At 50.0% G+C, this 9,020-nt stretch overlaps 1 long non-coding RNA gene across 1 annotated transcript; it reads right to left on the bottom strand.

The window, feature by feature from the left end:
• Nucleotides 1-1,717: 1,717 nt before the first annotated feature.
• On the bottom strand, nucleotides 1,718-5,544 carry LOC120974486 (uncharacterized). The gene is made up of 2 exons (XR_012203775.1): nucleotides 5,162-5,544; nucleotides 1,718-2,195 (listed from the first exon to the last, which is right to left on the bottom strand). It is a non-coding gene; the product is annotated as an uncharacterized lncRNA (long non-coding RNA).
• Nucleotides 5,545-9,020: the final 3,476 nt, after the last annotated feature.

The raw sequence follows: 9,020 nt of genomic DNA, 5'->3' as shown, positions 1-9,020 counted from the left end.
TGTTTATTACTCCTAGTCTAAGGTTGCAGCTGTGTGTCTCGCTTCATTATTGTTCCCCCTTTTCGTTCTCACGGTAGCTTTGCGCTCTACGCCGGCAGGTCCCAGTCCCCAGGCAGGCTTCGGTCGTCGCTGGTATGCTAGGTTGCGATGCCGTGGTCAAGGCCAGGAGGTGAGCGGCCCGAGGTCCGGTAAGAGCTCCTGAGGCATGATGCTCAGGAGGTCCCATTTGGCATGCAAACAGCTTCCTGGAGGCCGAAAAGGGAAGTACCGTTGCTGGAGCTAGATTCCGGGGGTGGAAAACATCGGACGGTGATACGTCCATTTTGCATCATGTTTTTATATCGATATTTATTGCATTATGGGCTGTTATTACACGTTATATCACAATACTTATGCCATTTCTCTTCTTTTGCAAGGTTTACATGAAGAGGGAGAATACCGGCAGCTGGAATTCTGGGCTGGAAAAGGAGCAAATATTAGAGACCTATTCTGCACAGCTCCAAAAGTTCTGAAACTTCACGGAGACAGTTTTTGGAATTAATAAAAAATACTGGCGAAAGAATCAACAAAAGGGGGGGCCACCCACCATCCATGAGGGTGGGGGCACGCCCTACCACCCTGGGCGCCCCCCTGCCTCGTGGGCCCCTGGCAGGCCTCCGGTGCCCATCTTCTGCTATATGAAGTATTTTACCCTGGAAAAAATCATAAGCAAGCTTTCGGGACGAAACACTACCGCCACGAGGCGGAACCAATCTACGGCTCCAGCGGAGCTGTTCTGCAGGGGAAACATCCCTCCGGGAGGGGGAAATCATCACCATCGTCATCACCATCGATCCTCTCATTGGGAGGGGGTCAATCTCCATCAACATCTTCACCAGCACCATCTCCTCTAAAACCCTAGTTCATCTCTTGTATCCAATCTTTGTCTCAAAACCTCAGATTGGTACCTGTGGGTTGCTAGTAGTGGTTATTACTCCTTATAGTTGATGCTAGTTGGTTTATTTGGTGGAAGATCATATGTTCAGATCCTTTATGCATATTAATACCCCTCTGATTATGAACATGAATATGATTTGTGAGTAGTTATGTTTGTTCCTGAGGACATGGGAGAAGTCTTGCTATAAGTAGTCATGTGAATTTGGTATTCGTTCGATATTTTGATGAGATGTATGTTGTCTCTCCTCTAGTGGTGTTATGTGAACGTCGACTACATGACACTTCACCATTGTTTGGGCCTAGAGGAAGGCATTGGGAAGTAATAAGTAGATGATGGGTTGCTAGAGTGACAGAAGCTTAAACCCTAGTTTATGAGTTGCTTCCTAAGGGGCTGATTCGGATCCACATGTTTCATGCTATGGTTAGGTTTACCTTAATACTTCTTTTGTAGTTGCAGATGCTTGCAATAGGGGTTAATCATAAGTGGGATGCTTGTCCAAGGAAGGGCAGCACCCAAGCACCGGTCCACCCACATACCAAATTATCAAAGTAACGAACGCGAATCATATGAGCGTGATGAAAACTAGTTTGAAGATAATTCCCATGTGTCCTCGGGAGCGTTTTCCTTCATATAAGAGTTTGTCCAGGCTTGTCCTTTGCTACAAAAAGGATTGGGCCACCTTTCTGCACCTTATTTACTTCCATTACTTGTTACTCGTTACAAATCACCTTATCACAAAACTATCCATTACCGATAATTCAAGTGCCTGCAGAGAGTACATTACTGAAAAATGCTTGTCATTTCCTTTTGCTCCTCGTTGGGTTCGAGACTCTTACTTATCGAAAGGACTACGATAGATCCCCTACACTTTGTGATGCCCCCGATTCGACCGTACACTAATTATACACGCAAATGTGTACGATCAAGATCAGGGACTCACGGGAAGATATCACAACACAACTCTAGACACAAATAAAATAATACAAGGTCCATATTACAAGCCAGGGGCCTCGAGGGTTCGAATACATAGCTCGATACACAAGAGTCAGCGGAAGCAACAATATTTGAGTACAAAAGTAAGTTAAACAAGTTTTGCCTTAAGAAGGCTAGCACAAACATCAACGACCGAAGAGGCAAGGCCTCCTGCCTAGGACCTCCTAACTACTCCTGGTCATCGGCGGGCTCCATGTAGTATAGGCACCCTCGGGGTAGTAGTCGTAGTCGGCAGGGGTGGCATCTGACTCCAGGGATCCACCATCTGGTTGCATCAACCGGAAAGAAGGAGGAAGGGCAAAAAGGGGTAGCAAGGCAACCGTGAGTACTCATCCAAAGTACTTGCAAGCATCAAATCTACACTAAGTATGCATTGGTATCAAATGGAAGGGTTGTATCTATGGACTGAATTGCAGAATGCCAGAATAGAGGGGAAGGTGTAGCCTATCGAAGACTAGCATCTTCAAGCAGCTCCAAGCGTCTTGCAGCATGTAGAAGAGTAAAGAATAGCAGTTTAATTACCAAGCATGTTGTAACATTAAGGCCCAGAGATCCTTCCTCGACTCCCTGTGAGAAAGCCATCTCGGAGCCACATATCCATCACATATCAAGTATCCTTTTCTAGTTGTATAAGATTAGGATACAAGTCTGAACGTCCATTACCGTGGACACGGTATTCGAATATATATCTTCCGTGCAGGGGTGCACCACGTTTTCCAACACGTTCGATCACTCTGGCCGGACACACCTTTCTGGGGTCAATGCCCGGCCTCGGAAGATCAACACGTCGTAGCCCTACCTAGGCTCAGAAGAGAGGTCCCCGCCGGTCTACATCCTAAGCACTCCGGGGTCTGGGCCCATCGCCCGTTGCACTCCGGGTCGTTGCGTGCAGGGCGGACCAGGCTCCACCACTACAGGATGGTGCCGGCCCAGCCGTGCCGCAATGCTGAACTGGACGTCTGACAAAGCTTTGGCTGATACTGCGACATCGAGGCCCATATCTATTCTCGCGTGGTGGTTAGTGCATAAAGGCCAAAGGCCAATTCAGAACAAATACCCAAACCTGTTAATGCATTAACAATTAAAGTAGTGACGGCTATCGGGACAAGTCACCCCTCTTGGGTGATACCGCTAAACAGCCAGCCGCCACCGTCACATCGCATGGGTGCTCTCCGGGCCCGCCCGACTTTCACAACGGTCTCAAGTAAAGTCAAGGTAACTGTGTGTCCAGACATCAAGGGGAAAACCTGAGGAATCACCCCCGGTGGATTCCACTCAATGTAATCATCAAGGTGAACGTAAGAGGGACCACCCTCGAGGTTCACACTTGAGGTGTTGAACGACACAGCCGTATCGGGAATGGTGAAAGAGGAAATCACCCTCGATCACCACGACCGAATAGCTACACTACAGAATTAGCATCAGGAGTGCGTTATGAGGGATCACCCTCGGCACTTGATAGTAGCTCTGCAGAGTCGAGCAACAAAAGGGGCGTGATGTGATGTGAGGTGTCGGGCTCTGGTCGTCAATCACGTTGATCGAGTCGTCGATGATGAAGCACGGACAACAAGGTCAAGGTGGGGGTCACTGATGGATCACTATCCAACCTATACTAAGCAGATTAGGATAAGTAGGTAGGTAACAATAAGAAGGTTACAAAAGCAGCCTATGCATCAGAATAGGAGCAATCAAATACAGTAGCAAAATCTAATGCAAGCATGAGAGAATGGAATGGGCGATATCGGGATGACCAAAGGGGGGGGCTTGCCTGGAAGCTCCGCTGAAAGGGAAGAAGGGTCGTCGTCGACGTAGTTGATCACAACGGCATCGACAACGGTCTCAAGGTCTACCGGGGAGAAGAGGGGGAAGAAACAATAAATACAGGGCTAACAAGTGCATAACAGGACGACATGCAGAGCTAGACGTGAACTAACGCAGTGTTGCACGATATCGGCTAAGGGGGATAACATCCGGGAAAGTTTTCCCGAAGTCCGGCATTTTCAGACAAACGAACCGGAGGGGAAAGGTTTGATGTTCGCTATGCTAGCGATGTGTGACAGACGAACGGACCACGTATCCTGATTCGTCTCGTCGTTCTGAGCAACTTTCATGTATAAAACTTTTTCATCTGAGTTACGGATAATTTTATATGAATTATCAAAGTTTTAGCAATATTCTGGAAATACCTGGAATTTTGCTAAGTCTGAGAATTTGACAGTTTTAAACATCTTTTAGCTGTTTTCAAAAGGCTACAACTATGGATCTGTAACTCCTATGATTTTGTGCCTTATATGAATTTTGAGCATTTTTCTGTGATCTACAAGATAGTAGCACTTTCATCTCTGTTAGAGTTCATTTGCTTGACCATCGACAGCTCTAAAGTAGCTATGAAAATAAAGCTGTTTTTCGGTTTTTCTGTTAACAGAACATAGAACTTTTTGATTTTCGTAGGAATTAATCCACACATTATCTGAAGCAGGTCCAATGGAATGAAATGGACCTTGTTACGTCTGCTTTCCGTTCATATAATTTTTACCCATGTTAGAACTTGTCTTATCATTGTTTAGGGGCTGTTTAGAGGGCTAGTCACTGTAAAATTTGAAAAGCTAGCTAGCATAGCTACAGTACTAGCAGTAGGAGTATAAGAAGAGCATTGGCAGAGGCGTAGCGCGGGCGATGCAGTGCACGGAGATCGCGGGACGGCGCATGTTGCGCGCGGCCGGCGCGGTGTGGCTCGCGGCCAGGAGCGGCGGCGTGCTGGGAGTGGAGCTCCGGCGGGCAGCGAGGAGTGGCGGCCCTAGGCGGTGGCGGGCTCGCGGGGGCGGCAGCGTAGTAGCAGCAAGGGGCAGCAGCAGGCAACAAGCAGCAGTTCAGCGACACTTAGCGGGAGTAGCAGCGTGGTAGTAGAAACATAGCAGCGGCGGTGAGGCGAGCAAGAAGTAGCGGCACGAGCTAGAAGCAACAGCGGGAGCGGCGCACACGTGCGGCATCCAGGGGCGGCCAGGGTGAGGCATGGGTGGAGGCGCGCGAGCGCGTACGGGACCGCGGGGGCACGCGCAGGGCTAGTGGCTGACGGCGCTAGGCTACGTGGAGCGAGCTAAGCACGATGCCGTGCTTGGCTGAGCTCGCAGGCGGGTGTGGCCACGGCGACTACGAAGCAGGTGCGGCGACGAGCTATGGCTACGGTGTACGACGAGGAGCAGAGGGAAAGGGGATGGACGGGGTGCTCACCAGGAGCACACGACAGCTCGGCGGGAGGTTTAGGAGCAGTAGGCAGTTGGAGTGGAGGAAGCTCGCCGACGGAGTAGAGGAGGCAGACGGCGCGACGATGTTCCGAGGTGGTCGAAGGGGTCGGGGCAGTACTGCGGGGCCGTCCCGGCTCGATCCCGTGTACGAGGAGGAGGAAGGCGTCCATGACGGAGCTACCGGACATCTCAGAACGGAGAGGGGAGGCCGGTGGCCGCATCCATGGCGATGGCCCAGCGGTGGGCGCGCTCGATTGCCTTGGATCTGGAGGAGGGGAGGTGGAGCAGGAGGGAGAGGATGGTGGAGTGGGTGAGTGGGGATATGGGATCGAGGAGTCGGGGCGTGGCGCCCTTATCCCTTCCCGGCGCTGCCGGCGAGGCGGGTCCGGTGGAGACCGCGGGCGCGGTCGGGTGCGCCCGAGGAACAGGGGATGGGAGCACCTGGTGCGGGGGAGCTGGGTCGGCCCAGGTGGGCTTGGCCCAGGGGAAAGGCGGGGCCTTATCTTTTTTTTCCTTTGCGTTTCTTTTGTTTTCTCTTTTTCTTTTATTGCCCTAACTTAGCTTTTAGCTTTTGTAAAATATAGCACTAGCCCCTAAATTAGTATTTAGAATTATTCCAAAAGTTTGGGCACCTATTTAAAACCATTTAATATTTAATAATCATAAAAGGCATTTACATAATTCTTTAAGCCACTAATTTAATTATTATAGGGCATTAAACCACATTGCAAAAATGTTTGGTCACCACCATAATTGGTTATGGAATATTTGCCATAGTTTGCACATTTTAGTTTTGACATTTTGAAAACTTTAAACTCTAACTTTATTTTAAAATTGAATTTGAACCGGTTTCAAACCTACGCGAGTTTTTCAAAAGTAATCGTGGTGATGTGGCATCATCAACCGGGGATTACTGTAGCTTAATTATCCGGGCGTCACACACTTGTGGGTCATCAAGACTCTTTTTTGGGGTCGTTGCCGGGGAGTGAAGCGCCTTTTGTAAGTCGAATTTGGTAAGGAAAAATTTATATAGTGTGCTAAAATTTACTGTCACTTGTCACTATGGAACATAATCCTTTGAGGGGCTTGTTCGGGGAGCAAAGAGTTGCTCCTCAACCTACTGAACCTACTGAAAATGTTTACTTTGAAATTCCTTCGGGTATGATAGAGAAACTGCTAGCTAATCCTTTTACAGGAGATGGAACATTACATCCCGATTTGCACCTAATCTATGTGGACGAAGTTTGTGGATTATTTAAGCTTGCAAGTATGCCCGAGGATGTTATCAAGAAGAAGGTCTTCCCTATATCTTTGAAGGGAAAGGCATTGACATGGTTTAGGCTATGTGATGATATGGGATCATGGAACTACAACTGTCGATGTCAAAACCGGCGGATCTTGGGTAGGGGGTCCCGAACTGTGCGTCTAAGGCGGATGGTAACAGGAGGCGAGGACACAATGTTTACCCAGGTTCGGGCCCTCTCGATGGAGGTAATACCCTACTTCCTGCTTGATTGATCTTGATGATATGAGTATTACAAGACTTGATCTACCACGAGATCGTAGAGTCTAAACCCTAGAAGCTAGCCTATGATTCTGATTGTCGTTGTCCTACAGACTAAACCCTCCGGTTTATATAGACACCGGAGGGGGCTAGGGTTACACAGAGTCGGTTACAAGGGAGGAGATCTACATATCTGAATTGCCAAGCTTGCCTTCCACACCAAGGAGAGTCCCATCCGGACACGGGACGAAGTCTTCAATCTTGTATCTTCATAGTCCAACAGTCCGGCCAAAGTATATAGTCCGGCAGTCCGAGGACCCCCTAATCCAGGACTCCCTTAGTAGCCCCTGAACCAGTTTTCAATGACGATGAGTCCGGCGCGCAGGTTGTCTTCGACATTGCAAGGCGGGTTCTTCTCCAAATTTTGTGTACCTGTCGAGTAGTGTCCGGCTTCCCATGAATGTTGCACTCCTCGGCTTATGCGCCTAATAATGGCTATCCTCCACGTGTCGAGCGAATGCGAGAAGTCGGGGCATTTTTACACTTGCCACCCTAACCATGTAAGCAAATTGTCTATTTATAGAGACGGGGATCCTTAGATCCAGATCACACCATCCTCCCACAGCGAGTATCCATCGGAGCGCGCCCGAAAAAGTCCATCCCATCATGGCCGGCCATCGCAGCTCCTCCTCTCGCTCCCGCGGCCCTAAGACAAGCAATTGGAAGAAGTGTTCCGTCCCCCAAAGCCAATTAGTAGAGTTACAGACCCAGGGGTTTCTCCCTCCAGCGTATATGGTCCCCGTTCGAGCCGAACTCGCCACCTACAACAGCGGGGAGCAAGCGGAGAGCTTTCCCAACCCATCCATGGGGGAGCGGGTATGCCTTGTCCCTTACTTATTAAGTGGGCTCGGATTTCCAATCCATCTGTTCCTCCGCGGGATCCTGGAGTTCTACAGCCTCCAGCTGCATAACTTTACTCCCGCCTCCATATTACACATCACTGGCTACGTCGCCCTTTGCGAGCTATTTTTGGGCCGCGAAGCTCATTTCGAGCTATGGAAGAGGCTATTCTGCCTCGTACCCCGTACACAGGAGGGGTCAATATATCAAGTGGGCGGAGCCGAGATATGGCGCATCGTCGGGACCGGATACCTGTCTGGTACCCCGAAGAAGACATCCGAAGACTAGCCTTCGGAGTGGTTTTATATGGAGGACGTCCCCCTTCCGGACCCTATTCGGATGGGCCTTCCTGAGTTTGACAACGCCCCTTCGAAGAAACGCTGCAGCTGGCGCCCTCGGAGCCCCCAGGAGGAAGATAATGGAGAAGTCCTTTACCTGATGGGCCGGATAAAAATGCTGGCCAAATCAGGATTGACAACAATCGAGGTTATGTTAATATGTATAATGCAGGGGGTGCAGCCACTTCAGTATCGGGGACAACCCATGTGGCACTTCAATGGAGAAGATGATGCCACCCGCTGCGGTCGTAAGGGACCGGACTCCGTCGCTGCTCTAGCGAAAATACTGTCCGATTTATATAAAGGAGAGGAAGAGGAGTTCATCCGCATTAAGCCACGGGATGGATTCTCCATGTACAACCCCCCAAGCTGGGTGAGCTGCTACTTCGTTATAAGTATTTACCTTGCTATTTCATAGCAGGAACTGTGAAAAGCTATGAGGGAGGTCCACAGCCCGCCTCCACAACCAGAGGACCCTGACCGGGCCCTCGACCCCGGACTCGAAGAAGTTCCGGACACATTTGTGGAGCTCATCGACATGATGTTCTATCAATTAAGCTGCGACGGTGCCTTGGTGGCCATCATAGCTGATTATCCTGGACTAGTCCCTGCATCGCATGTAAGTAAAACCGGAGTCCCAACTTCCGAGAAGGATCCCTTTTTTTTGCACTTCACCTACCGCACACATATGGTGTCTTATAGGGAAGGTCCTCGGGACGCCATCCCGAACCCGCAGTGACTCACCAACAAGGAGCACCGAAACCGGGTAGGCTTAAAAGGAAGGCGGTCAGGACTGAGACGCCGTTGCAGAGGTATGAAAAAGAACCCCGCTCCGTGGTTGTCGTCTTTTAAAATGTAACAACGTCCATGTTTCCTAGCAGGAAAAACGCTCGTCGGACCATATCCGGAGAACCTGCCGGCCACGCCTCTACCAGTCGGGCTCCAGAGCCGGACTTAGAGGCATACGCTAACGTGGGGCCAACACCGGATGTTCCTCCTACAGAGGATGCGGATAGGCTGTCCGCCACGAATTCCGAAGTGGAGAGTGCCATGAATCACAGGCGTCGCCAGCCCGTACTCCGCGACGCTTGTTTCTCTCAAGA

This window comes from Aegilops tauschii, chromosome 2 (genome assembly GCF_002575655.3).
Source record: "Aegilops tauschii subsp. strangulata cultivar AL8/78 chromosome 2, Aet v6.0, whole genome shotgun sequence".
Lineage (NCBI taxonomy): Eukaryota > Viridiplantae > Streptophyta > Magnoliopsida > Poales > Poaceae > Aegilops > Aegilops tauschii.
The sequence above is the reverse complement of the archived record's forward strand: the minus strand, read 5'-3'. Positions and strand labels throughout refer to the sequence as shown.